The following is a 14,079-nucleotide window of genomic DNA, read 5'->3' as shown; positions in this document are numbered from 1 at the left end:
GTATGGAAATAGAACAGAAAACAGAAAAATAGAAAACAGGACTGGTACATCCTAGTGAATCCTGTCCTGTGTGGGAGTAGAATTATGCTAAATACCCTCTGTGGGAGTTCAATCATGGCACATATGCTGGAGCAATGCGATGATGTGATATATGCCATGTGGCATTAGAATCATGGCTAAATATTTTCGTTTTGGATTACGATCATGGTAAATATCCTCAGCGTTAATAGAAACGTGATAAATACGCTGTGCGGGAATAGAGTTCGCAACACGCGGGGAATCTGGAATGAAGACAAACTGTTCGCAGAAGAGTTCCAGCGGAAGAGCAGTCAAACCGCAATGACTGCGACACCTCTGCAAGGCCATCGGGAGGTAAGCGAGTGAAGGTGCGATGAAAGGCGCGCGGCTTACCCGCCTGCTCGCGGAGTGGCGACACCCGCTGTGCCGCGTTGGCATCTGCTCACATTCAGTCAGTCGCATCAAATAAAGGCGCGCCGACCTCAACCGTGCGACCAGTCAACAGCTCCTCCCCGGTGACAGGCTGGAACCCGCGAGGGACGGAGGTAACTTTATGCTAACAACTTACTCGAAGTTACCTAAACAATAACAGACACGCAATTAGTTTCTGAGGCGCAGTGTTTCAAAGGTGCAAACCTGAACTCAGGCTGCCAACCGTCGCTTCTTCAAAGGTCTTTGCTTCTTCAATCCAGCACCCAACCAGACTGACAACATTCTGCGAGGAGTCCCCCCCTGCTGTCTACATTCTTACACAGCTCCTGGATCTTCACAGCAACAAAGCGAGATCCATTCCTGTTCCTTGAGGGACTACCTCACCGCCTTTCATGCTCAACAAACCCTGAGAAATTTTCAGGCTTTGCCTCCATCTGGTTTAGTCTTGGAAGCGCTCTTCAGTTCATGCTTTAACTATTTACAGATTCCTGGACTGGTTCTCCGTCAGGCCAGCCATTTTAGGCCGGCCCTGGTCGTGGAGAGCTGCCATGTTCTGCTGTTTTCTCACTGTTATCGCTCAGCACTCGGTTGATTAAAGCAGTTGTTCACACAGTTACCTCACCTGGCGTCCTGGGTGTGCATTTGTTGCAAGACCTAAGGTACAAACAGAGTTTGGTGAATCCTGGAAACTCTCCAGGGCCAGGGTTGGCCAACCCTGATGTTCCTCTCCTGGCAAAAACGGGCCTCTGCTGCTTCTCCTCGCAATGAACAGGAAGACTCATTCTTTTGATGTCAGTGCTCGCTGTCACCAGCACTACAGTAAGGTTGAATTCACTGTAATTCGTCTTTGATGATGATCAACGGTGCATGCGCCATAGTTTCCTCACCTTTTAAAGAGAGGGGACTGAGACTGAGAATCATAGCAACCTGAGAACGAGGCAGCCGAGACAGCTTGCACAGCCCTGAGGTAGATACGAAACTCACCGTCAGCCTAAAAATAAGTTTTCAGCGCGGCACTTCCAGTATGAATTATTTTTCATTTAGCGTGTCATTTTTTTTTTGTGTTATTAATAAATATCGGGCCAACTCAGCAGTGCCACACGACATTTTGAAAAACAAGCTCTGAGCAGCGCCGCTCGACTGTGACTTTAATTCTTCAGGTTTCTTCCATTTCCATTTTCCTCTACAGTACTATAAACTGACAGCGAGTAAAATCTCTGAGAACGTTTCCCTTTCTGTTGCTTGGATGACGTTAATTTAATTAGGCAATTTAAGCATGTTTTAAAACACAGATGTCAAGTCAAATGCGCCGTGTTGCCACTGCATTATGAACGATAAGACAATGATGCATTTCAGCTGCTTCTAAAATAAGGTAGTTAGCTGCCAGGCAGCCACCGGGGAAAACTTGCAGATGATTGAAACTTGCAAATGATTCATTTGTTTCTGACTCTCGCTGTGAGGTTGCATGTAGGAGTTTGCGTGAGTGCAAGTAATTACATTTGACTCCATTGCCCTAAAAATAATGTAATTAATCTTTTACAGTATTTCTTCTGAAATCTAAGTCTCTCATTAGTATTCAATCATGGTCAGGCTTGATGTTTCAAATGTTTGTATGCAGTATTGCTCCCTTTACGTTTGAAAAGAGTAGTTTGTTTTAAGTCATTCACAGTATTCATTTTATACATTTTATTTCTACAGAATTGATAAAGGTGTCAAACCTTGCCCAGGGGCATGATGCTTGCACCAGCGGTGCTGATACAGGTGCATGTATACATGCTTGGATTGTTTTTGGGCACAGGCTGTTCATGCACAAGGTGCATGGTCCTGGTTCCTTCCAACAAACAGATATGTTGTTGCTAGTTCTGCCAGGTGTAACCCAGTGTGTCTTCTGATGATTGGTCACCACCTCTGCTCTACTTAAACCCCCCCATACCTCTGACGTAAATAAAATGTTAATTCATCAGTGGTAATTTGGTTATATGTGTATGCCTTCTGTGTACCCCATTTTCTCTGTGGAGTGTGTGTATATCCTCTACAAAGGGCCTTCTCTATTCCATGTCTGTGGAGTGCACATGCAGTAAGATCCATAATGTTTGGAACAAAGTGGATTAAGCTCTGTACTTCACAATTTTAGATCAGTAATCAAACAATTCACATGTGATTAAAGTGCACATTCTCAGATTTTATTTAAGGTTATTTGTTCCACCGTATAGAAATTACAGCACTTTTTATACACAGTCCCCCCATTTCAGGGCACCATAATGTTTGGGACATATTCATGTTATGTAAATGAAAGTAGTCGTTTTTAGTACTTTGTGTCATATCTTTGGTATGCCATGACTGCTTGAAGTCTGTGACCCATATATCACCAGATTCTGATTACCTTCTCTGGTGATGCTCTGCCAGACCTGTACTACAGCCATCATCAGATCCTGCTTGTTTTGATGGCTGGTTGCCTTAAGTTTTCTCTTCAGCATATGAAGCACATGTTCAATTGGATTTATTCTGCTGCTATCGACAATTATATCATAAATGAAGACAAGTGAGCCGGTACCTGAGCTTTGGATCTTGGGCAGTTCCTTTTGGCCTGCACACTTTGCTATTGCCGTCATTCCGATAGTGAATCTCGGTCTCAGGTGTCTATCAGATTTTTTCCCAGAACTCTCGAGGCTCTTTTAGGTACTTAGAAAACTCTAATTTGCTCATCCTGTTTTTGCGGCTAACTAGTGGTTTGCATCTTGCAATGTAGTCTCTGTAGTTTTGTTTATGAAGTCTTCTGAGGACAGTTGTCACTGACATGTCCTTGCCTGCCTCCTGAAGAGTTTCTCATCTGCAAGACAGATGTTTGGGATTTTTTCTTCATTATGGTGAAAATTCTTTGGTCATCAATCTGTAGAGGTCTTCCTTGGCCTACCAGGACCTTTTCGATTACTGAGCTCACCAGTGTTTTCTTTCATCTTAATGATGTTCCAAACAGTTGATTTTGGTATGCCTAAGGTTTGGCCTATGTCCCTGACTGTTTTTTTCTTCTTCTCATTTCTCAGCCTCGTAAGGGCTTTCCTGACTTTTATTGGCAGAACTCTACCTGCCAATAAAGAGTTTGTGTATATCGTATACAGAGGGCCATCTCCATTCTCACTCTGAAGTGTGTGTATACCATATACATATCTTGAGTAAGTGCATATTGTCTTCAGAGCTCCAGCAGAATTGAGGATGGTTGAGGAGCATTTGAAACACAACCCTTAGCATTTAAAAGAAGGAATACATGCATTTCAGCGGAGTGTCGCGTGTGGCTCCCACGCATCTGTATGCATGCGTTTGCCAGGGTCCTCGACATTGATGATAATGAATTGTTAAATGTTCGATTGTGCCCCAGAATGGTTTGCTTTAAGCAGCAAACAGATGGTCAAACTTCACTGGTAAAAAAAATGTAATCCCTACATGGACGAGCAAAGTTGCCAGGCTCGCTGTTGCCTGGATACCAGCACTGGCCTATGACCCTGTTCTCTGCAGTCTGTTGTACATGCTCTCCCTATCTCAATCATTTTAATGGCGATAATTAAAGAAAAAGGAATTGGATCTGTAATTTGCACACGCCCACATGTACACACATAAATATTTCACATTGACTAAGAACAGACCACACCAAAGATAATGGCTTAAGCATTCATATTGTATTTGAATAATGAATGTAGTTCCCAGCATGTAACAGCAACTGTGGCCCCGAGCACTGGACTGACGTAGAGCTCGCAACTAGCCATGTCTGCTGAAAAAGGAAGAGAGCATTTATACTTCTGTGCTTCGTGAGATTACGTAGAATCAGGCGTGGTTCACATTCCCAAACATCAGTTATTAATCCCTAATCACGTACATGTGATATGAGGTTGATGCATGCCATAAGCACACTTTAAGTGTGTTCCAGTATGTAGGCCGTGGGACTTTATGTCCATCTCTGTCAGACTAATATTTTCTGATGTCACGCATCTCGTAAGTAGAATTTTTCCCTGTATGCTGCAGTCTGCTCTTTCCCCCGCGGGGGTGTAAATGGCGCGAAATATAGATCCCTGCCAATAGCCCAAGCGCGGCAGCATCAGCAGCACTTACACATGCTAATTAATGCCCTTCGTTAACAGGCCAGAGTTCACGGGGAGGTCAGTTTGCATTAGCGGGAGCCGAAGACTTTGGTACAGCTGCGCTAACTTTCCTTGGCTTCCACCAGGCCTGTGAATTGTGGCAGGAAATGCGCCCCCTGAAAAATGCAAATGATTATAATTAGCCAGCGGAGGCTTTTTTAAACAGAAAATGCGCTGTGGATTATCCTCTCCATCAAACTCTCCTCCGGGGTGTGAGAGAATGCTCGGATAGTTTCAATATTCCGCTCCGTCTTCCGGAGTTCTGGGCGTTTGTGCTCCCAAGAGGATTCCAAAATTGCACTTGCTACCAGAAAAACTGCTCAGTAATTGGGGAATTGAAATAAGATGTCATAATCCACTGAACACTAAGCCTCCAGGCTATTGGCCAAAGGGTTTTCTATGAGACATTAGGGAAAACCTATTGGTCGCCCAGGGCTGGGGATGAAGAGGTACTGTGTTTGAAGACAATGACAATGAAAAAGAAGCTTTCCCAGGGAGCGGGTAAGCTACTGGCTGCATGTGGGTTGTTTTGTTCCCACAGAAACTGCTTCAGGGGCAGTTCCAGGTGCACTAATGGCACCTTTTTCTGAAAATAAAGAAAGTCCGCTTTAGTCTGGCAACATTTCACAAGAATAGAAATGGCACAATGATATATTCAATCATTTTAAACAAGCTTATTCCTGTTCCTGGATGAATGCACACATTCATACTTATAATGGAGGTATAGAGGTAGTAAAATTAGAATGCCATTCAATCTAAATATGCTGTTAGTGTGGTCATAGTTTAGTAACTAATTGCCATAAAGCCTACATATCCTGTTGTAATTATGTTAGAGTGATTGTCATTCACAAATGTCAGCATCATAGTGTCATATTTGTTCTCTCAGATTTGCTAAATACATTATGACTTAAGCCTGCAATGTTATTACTGGTTATGACAGGTATGCTTATGAGTGAAGTATGTAGGCATTAGGGCATATAGTGTAACGTTCACGCTTTCTAAACTCATTTACAGCTGAAGCCTACATCAGTAAACAAGGAGAAAGGCCTTTGCTTCCTCATTCAGAGAGATACTTAAAAGCGCTGCCTCTCCCACTCATTTTGTCATCCTATCTCAGTTCTTTTCATTTAGCGCCTCAGTTTCTGACACCATGCCAAGCCAGTACTTGTGAGAGATTTTTTGCCCTCCCCTGTTGAGCATGGAATATGGCCAGTCAATATGGCCAGCCCCGTGAACTCATTGCAATGTTGCAGGTCATACACAGTGAAACAGGAACAAGCAAGTATAATGACATAAAAATGATCATCTATTCCATCGGTGTCATAATGTTATGAATCTCAGAATCATGCTATCCAAATCTGGTGAAATGTGCTAATATGCTGTTTTCCTCATATCTGTAGTTCTTATACTGTATTAGTAGTTCAAAAGAGTAGCAATGTGTCAGGAGTTGCTCCTTTCTGGGGATGACTACAAAGTTCAACTAAATTTGCAAAAGAGAAATCCTTTATTAGCAAGCTCAAAATCAATGGCGAGGTCAAACAAGGCTAGTTGTGTAGATCAGAGATACCAAAGCTATTTTTGCTCGCTCCAATGAGGAAAACAACTGTTAATCTTAAAAGGTGCTCAAATTTAAAAACATAATAAGTATTGATTTTATTCTTATTTCTCTAACACGGTTTGAGAAAATTTATTGTTATTGTATTAATATTGTAGCACCCGGCGCTGTTCCAGAGTTACAGCCACCCGCTTTCCCAGAGTTCTGTGTGGCACAACAATATTCAGGCTGATAATGTGAAATAAATCTTGAATTACGGTTGCTAGCAGTTTAAACATTACAGTAGTAAACAGTGTTTAGCGATAGCCTTCGTGTGGTTGGTTATTGAGCTAAATGGGAACTAGCGTCATGTGAGAGGTTGCAATGTGTGGAAATATCCCCCCTTGCATTGAGCTCCGTAAAAACACTTCTGCTTGAAAAGGGCATGGCTTTTTGAAGATGGAGAAGGGAGCTGCACAGCTCCTCCCAAACGGTTACAACGTGTCATTAATGGTAAGTGTTTTGTCTGAACGCAAATAATGCATAGTCATTCCATAGTGATTCAAAGTTGGGCGGAGTGGGAAAACAGACACTCATAACACCTTGCTCTTCTGTAGCAAAGCAGAGAGGTTGTAGCACAGGGTAAATTGGAGACTACTCAGGATTCAACCAAAATGTGTACTTGCAAACACATTTTAGAGTTCATTTGGGTTGTTCACTCAAAAAAAGAATTTCTGCTAAACATAGTTAAGAACGTTGATTGAAACCAGGTCATTAGCAATAGAATTGCCGTGGCTGACAATTTAGCGGCTTTTAACAACACATTTTAAGAGTAAAAGGTTAGGGAACTGGACTTCTACCTGATAGGTTGCAGGTTCAGTAAACAGGTGGGCCACTGCTAGTTATCCCCTTGAGCAAGGCACTTAACCCAAATGGCTTCAGTAAATACCCAGCTGTGTACATGGATTATATGTACAAATGTCAGCTGTGTAAGTCCATCTGGGTCAGAGTGTCTAAATGCCAATATTATATTATTTATTATGTGATGTTAACCCTGTGATGGCACAGTCTCTCAAATAAAAATGGCTGTCACTTCCTGCTGAAATAGTGCTGTCCAATTATATGGACAGCTGTTTCACTCAATGGCCAATTCCATCCCTTTATTTAATGCAGAAACACTCCACCTTTATTGGTCAGTTTTACAGGACCCGGCACCTGGTGACCATCAATCACATTCTTTTGAAAATAGCTTGTCTGTCAGTATATGCGACAAGTCGACTGGCTGAACTAGTAAAAATTCACCATTCTAATAAAAAATGCCCATGCTTAAGGCAAGATTCCCATCAGGGGATTCATTCTAGATAATAATCCTTGCTGATATTGCAATCTGTGGTGGCTGATATTTCCCCACATTTGTTATATTGATTCTTTAATGTTGTTTGATTTATGAATAGTGGACGGGAACTGGCTAACTATCAGAGTAGTACAGTAGCCCACATTACATTACACCCAAGCAGTGAACACATTGCACAGTGTCCTCCTTTTGGAGAGAGTAAAATAAAAGAATTGTGCAGTTTCAGTTTGCCAGAGCAATTTAGCCTTCGAGGTGCAAAATAAAGAAGGAACACAGGCAAAATGCAGATGACGCAGATAATGATCTCATGAGACAAGTACAAAAAAGATTTTTGTGAAGATAGCAGAAAAGAAGACCAGGCAGTTTTAGGGGAGTGCAAATAAGAATCAAGCAGATAACTAAGGGAGGAGCAAAGGAGGGCAAGCAATAAAATAGATAAAGTTATGTACCTGAATATTCAGCAGTACCTGAATATTATTGATATTAAGTGAAGATGTTTTAGGAAGGGTGTTGTGTGCTGTTACTTCAGGGAGTGGGGTCCAGTGTCAATCCGATAAAATATGCAATAACTAATACGTCATGTCAAATTTGGGCGGTTTTGTTTGTTTGTTTTGTGTTTTATATTGTTTTGTAAGTCGTAGGCGAAGCCCAGGGGAATATGTAAAAGCATATGCAAATGAGGGATGTGGCTTTCCTCCTAAACAGAGAGCGAACAAAAGAAGAAGAGAGAGGGGGAGGACTGTGAGAAGGAGGAGGTGAAAATGAAGGGATCAATGCACTTCCACAACCTGCCTACGATGATGCCGGAAAAGCCAAGCCAGACTGATGCAACATTCATGATTTAGACGAAAATAATCTACTCACGGCGCCTACTGATGTTCTCCAAAAAAAAGTAATGTTAATACAGAGCAAAGCTTGTAACAACATTGCAATGCAATAACTACAACATTATTCTTTCACTTTTATTTAGTTTGCTTTCTTACAAGACCATTTTCCATTAAATGCATTACGGTCGGTGTGGAATCAACCTAATTTTGGAACGACCCACTCTGATATAATCATACGTTACCGAACACATTTCACATTCAGGGGCAGAGGTGGTTCAAACGGATGTTTATTCAAACTAAAATCATTTGATATAATCTCCTTTTTCCATTTTTGAACCTTCCTAACAATGTGGTGTTCAAAATAGTTTTTAGTATATTTGTTAATGATGTCTCATGAACTGTACAGTGTACAATATTGTAGTACTGAAGAACTGCAGCATTGTAGGCCATTATCTGGTCAGATTTATTATTCTCACACAGTAGTAATAGGCTTGATAAGACAATATTGATTAAATATGGCTTGCCATATAAACCAAGAAATAGAACTAGTGGCCGCTGTTTCTGAAGAGTGTGTTCCACTCTACCAACCAGACAGCAATATGTCAGCCTAAAAATACAATTAGACATTCCAAATTGGGAGAGAATGATGACTCATGATTTAAATAGGTTCCACACACACGGGCGCGCATGCACACACACACACACACACACACACACACACGCAATCTGTGGAATCTCAGTAGCTGTCACATGAATAACATGGTGTGCCAGTGCTGGGGGCTTGATGTTACATGTGCACTCCTCCTTGCTTTTATAACATCAAATATTATGGGGGTAATAAATAAGAGTGACATTTTAATTACTGGGTTTCAAATGGCACAGTTAAAAAAAATATTAGGTAGAAAATGAATTACGTCCTCTATAAAAAAATTTTTATTATAGTGGCGCAGTTCTTTTGGACACCACAAACTTCTGTACAGGCAAGAACTATGAACCAATTAGCAGGAACTACGAAAAGCGCGAGACCCTTCAAATTGATTTGATTCTACCCATCGATCCCACCTCTCAACACTGTAGCTACCAGCAGGTGACTGGCTCAAGTCCTGACAGGCCTGGGAAAAGAACTACTGATAAGCCATTGCCACTGTCTCCATTACAAAAGGGCATTTTCTTCAATCGCATTATGTTGTATGCTTTTGAGTGCTCTGTGTGCTCTACTTGTGTTTGTATTTGTGCTGCCATGACCCAAAGAGTACACATTTCTAATTTATGACGTTTTAACGGAAAATAAAAGCATCTAACCTAATTGATCTAATCTAATATAATCTAATCTAACTCCTCAAAGTGTTCTGAGAGGCTGTGCCGGAAAATTTGATGAGTATGTGCTCCTCCAGCTGGAACATTGCCATCAGAAAACATTTTCCGGCTCTGGCTGCTCCAGCTCCTCACAAAAAGTGAAATATGAAGGCGGTGTGAATTCTGAATATAAATTAAAGTGAGCATCCCGACCTCTTTAATCGAACCACGTGCGCCATTGTTGCACGTTTGCATGTGCAAGCAGAATTGTTTGGCAGTGCTTCATTCCTCCCTCATGAAGCTAATTAAAGGCTACCTGAAGAATCTACTTCATGTGTGATAATCCATGGGCAAAAATACAAATTCCATAGACCGACCAGATGGTCATCTCCTACATTCTTTTCACTTTCTCTACTGCTGAAGGGCAAGATGTTCTTGTTGGCAACAAGAGGTTCTGGGATTATGTTACGATATCCATAATATTATATTTGACCATGACCCTTCATGAGCACTTCTAATGCATAAAATTGGGATATTTCATATTTAACAGTAGCTGGGAGAGAGGTAATTCAATGTCTAGAATACAGACATGAGCACCTGTGCATCTTTATAATTTGTGATGATACAGAACTGTTCATAAATCAGATATACAGTAACAGGATTAACCTGTTTAAAAAATGAACTTAAGGCTGAGCATTATATATTGATATTGCCCCACGGGTTCTAGTGAGGTGAAGTGCTTTATAGCTATGTGGACCTAGCCTACATCTCACATAACCTCTTTCAATGCACAGGAATCATGGATTATTGATGTCTTTTGTCATCTTCAATTGGTCAATGGCTTCTTCAATAAAAAAGAACAGGACACATTGTACTCTGCAGGCAGTCTAGGGAATAGGCTGTCCATGTGATGTTGCTTTAAGCAGTGTTTGTCCAGCAGCTGAATTGTCTTTGTGCTCAGGCATGATGTGTGAGCCAATGTGTAAGTTCTTTCCCTTTTTTTTGTTTCTGTTTTTGCTTTTCATTCGCTTAACCTCCTAAAGCCACAGCATTCATTTTAGTCCCCTGTAGGGGACATGAGTCTCTGGTCTTAATTTCAAGAACCATATATTCTGCTTAGCTCAAACCACCACTACAAGGGACATCCACTAAAAATAAAGTAAATATTATTTCTGAAAACATTTAATTGCTGCATGTTTTTGTCATCCTAGTCATTTGTATTACAGCAAACTATTGCAATACTTTAACTGTTTTCTGCAGGGCCTCTGGGGGCTACAGAGGTCACCGGAGAACAGTTTTGTCACAGTTTCCTCACAGACAGTAAATGACAGCATCAGAACTTGGATGACTTTACTTTGCGTCATTTAGGACCAGGGTTTTCAATAGGGCATCCACAAACCTCTGATTGGTCATAAAAGGTACTGTAGGGGGTCAGTGACTACACTCTCACTCCCAGTTTTGTGATCTTCATGAATTTTTTTAAATGTAACTCTTTTTATAATTTGTTAGGGGGTCCACTCCATGAGGGGCCTGCATAATTGCTTGAAGTGAACTTTGGTGTACTTGCTCTCAAACTCTCTTTAATGAATCAACTATCATCATTAAGTTGGATAATTATGTCATAGCACTGGTTCCTGGTTCATTTGTGGCACTTAAACACTACTGAATAACGGGCAGTCGGATAAGAAAGAGGCTTCATGTGCTGAAGGTATACTGAAAAAATGTTTAATTCGATGTACCTAAAAGTTTTACTTCAGTTTGCTGCGCCTACATTATTTAGCTACGTTTTATCAGCTGAAAATGTTTGGTTTCATTTTCAATTGAAAAAACCTAAAATATATAGGTGTAACAAACTGACATAAAAAAGTTATCCAATTATGCATTTTTTCAGTGTACAGACACAATCATTATAACAATCATCATATAATATACTATAAAAGCTCAGCAAAAGCCTCAACAAAAGCTCTTTTTTTTACCTCCCCCAGTGGTTTTAAAACTCTTTATTATTTATGTCATAGATGTAACTGGAATCTTCATTTTTCCAATATGTTTGTAACTATTTCCTGTCTGCCTAGGGTGAACAAGCCTATGTCTTGTTTCTTCTGAGTGTTATTTGCCTGGTGATGGATGACACGTGGATTTTAAATGCGTGTTACTTCATTTTTATAACCCAGTAAAACAAGAAGCTACATGGAGGCCCAGTTTATGTCAGTCTGGGGAGACCCAGATTGAGATGAACATAAAACCATGCCATGTTAAAATATAGATCTATTTTGTTTGTTTTTATTTAAAATAATAATTTGAGGTGTGAATAATTGTGACATATTTTTGGGGGAAATATTACTTTTATTATATAATTTATATATGATTATTATATTATCTATTTTCTCAGAGCAATTGAGAAATAATATTTTTGAGCAGACACTATAGCTCATTACCTGCATTGTTATTTTGTACAGCCTTCTTTGCTCATTTTTATCAAAAGTGTGAACCATTTTGGGCCGCTGCACAAAAAAACTCTTCATGTACAGCACACCTTAGTCTAGAACAAAGATTTTTCACATCTAATAAGGATATTTGCTGGTATGCTGTGTTTTTTCAAAATTCATGAAAAAAGTCACACCCTGCTTCAAGAGGAATATAGTTATTTACATACACTGCCCTCCATAATGTTTGGGACAATGACATATTTTTTCTTAATTTGGTTCTGTACTTCACTATTTTATATTTACAATCAAACAATTCACTTGTGGTTAAAGTGTACATTCCCAGCTTTTTTTAAAAAAGTATTATATAATGTACAGTATAAACTGTATCTGTACATTTTGATTTTACCATGTACTTTACAGCACTGATTTTACAGCACTTTTTACTTATAGCCCCCCCCCCCCCCCCCCCCCCCATTTCAGGGCACTGTAATGTTTCAGACATATTGATGTTATGTAAATGAAAGTAGTGATGTTTAGTACTTTGTTGCATATTCTTACATGCAATGACTGTTTGAAGTCTGTGATCCATAGACATCACCAGGTGCTTGGCATCTTCTCTGGGGATGCTCTGCCAGGCCTGTACTGCAGCCATCTTCGGCTCCTGCCTGTTTCGGGCGCTAGTTGCCTTAAGTTTTCTCTTCACACTATGAAATGCATGTTAATTGGATTCAGATCCGGTGGCTGACTTGGCCAGTCAAGAATTTTCCAGTGTTCGGCTTTGAAAAACTCCCTTCTTGCTTTAACAGTATGTTTGGGATCATTGTCTTGCTGTGGGATGAAGCACTGTCTAATGAGTTTGGAGGTATTTGCTTGACCTTGAGGAGATAACATTTCTATACTCAGAATTTATTCAGCTGCGGCTATCAACAGTTAAAGCCTCAATGAAGACAAGTGAGCCAGTACCTGTGGCAGCCATACATAAACCGTAACACCCCCACCACCGTGGTTCACAGATGAGGGGAGGGGCTTTGGATCTTGAGCAGTTCCTTTTGGCCACTACACTTGCCTTCAATCTGATACAAGTGAATACCTTATACCTTCAGTAAGGAAACAAGTGAACACACCTGACTAATCAGAAACACCAGTGAAGCCATTTGTCCAAAACAGTACATTATGGTGCCCTGCTATGGGGGTTGGGGGGAGTTGGGCTATAAAAATAGCCTTTAATGAAACTCAAGAATCTGTACTTTAATGTGTGTGTGAATGTACATGTCACATGTGAATTATTTGATTACACATTTTGTAGAATACAGAGCCGAATCAATATACAATACGTCCTTGTGCCAAACAGTATGAAGGGCATGGTATATTCGGAGTCTTCTTTTGAATAGAAATGTTTTTCCCCATTTTCCACTTCAAGCAAGCAAGCCTGTCAAGATGATGTTCCTATCTTTTAAACCTTATCTCAAAAGACATGCAGCCGTTTCCATGTGTCCCTTGCATTGGGCTCCTATTTATTTAAAACTTTATCAACAATGTCAATGAGATGTTTGTGAAATGCTTTATAGAAATTGCATAGCAATGCTAAATTGAAAGTCCAGTTTCTCTGTAATTGCAAAAACATTCAGTTTGAACCTTATAAAATATACCCAGCTATATTTCATATATATTACTTTCACAATAAACAGAAGTAAAATCATACACATTTTTTAAAAAATTGGGCGAACACCAGGAGTCTGTCTAGCTCTTATGGGGTGTAACTTTCTAACTGCCTTCAAAAATGAATATTCTTTTCAGCATAATATTCCATTGAATGGCCTTAATAATGACAGATAATGTCATATCCCTATAATGTATTAACTTTTGCACTTATAATGTAATAAAACCAGATAATATAATGGCTTGCCATTGTATTAAACAGTTGAATGCAATAAATGTGGGGGTAACAACTTTTTTGATGAATAATGTAAAAACTTTTTTACATTATTTTTTACATTTTACAAATTTCTCCGAAACATAGAATTGATTCCTTCTCATCTTCACACCCATTGCTCAT

At 40.1% G+C, this 14,079-nt stretch overlaps 1 long non-coding RNA gene across 1 annotated transcript; it reads left to right on the top strand.

The window, feature by feature from the left end:
• The first annotated feature begins 6,563 nt into the window (after positions 1–6,563).
• On the top strand, positions 6,564–8,485 carry LOC118209223. The gene is made up of 2 exons (XR_004761686.1): positions 6,564–6,630; positions 8,177–8,485. It is a non-coding gene; the product is annotated as an uncharacterized LOC118209223 (long non-coding RNA).
• Positions 8,486–14,079: the final 5,594 nt, after the last annotated feature.

This window comes from Anguilla anguilla, chromosome 1 (assembly GCF_013347855.1).
Source record: "Anguilla anguilla isolate fAngAng1 chromosome 1, fAngAng1.pri, whole genome shotgun sequence".
NCBI lineage: Eukaryota > Metazoa > Chordata > Actinopteri > Anguilliformes > Anguillidae > Anguilla > Anguilla anguilla.
The sequence above is the reverse complement of the archived record's forward strand: the minus strand, read 5'-3'. Positions and strand labels throughout refer to the sequence as shown.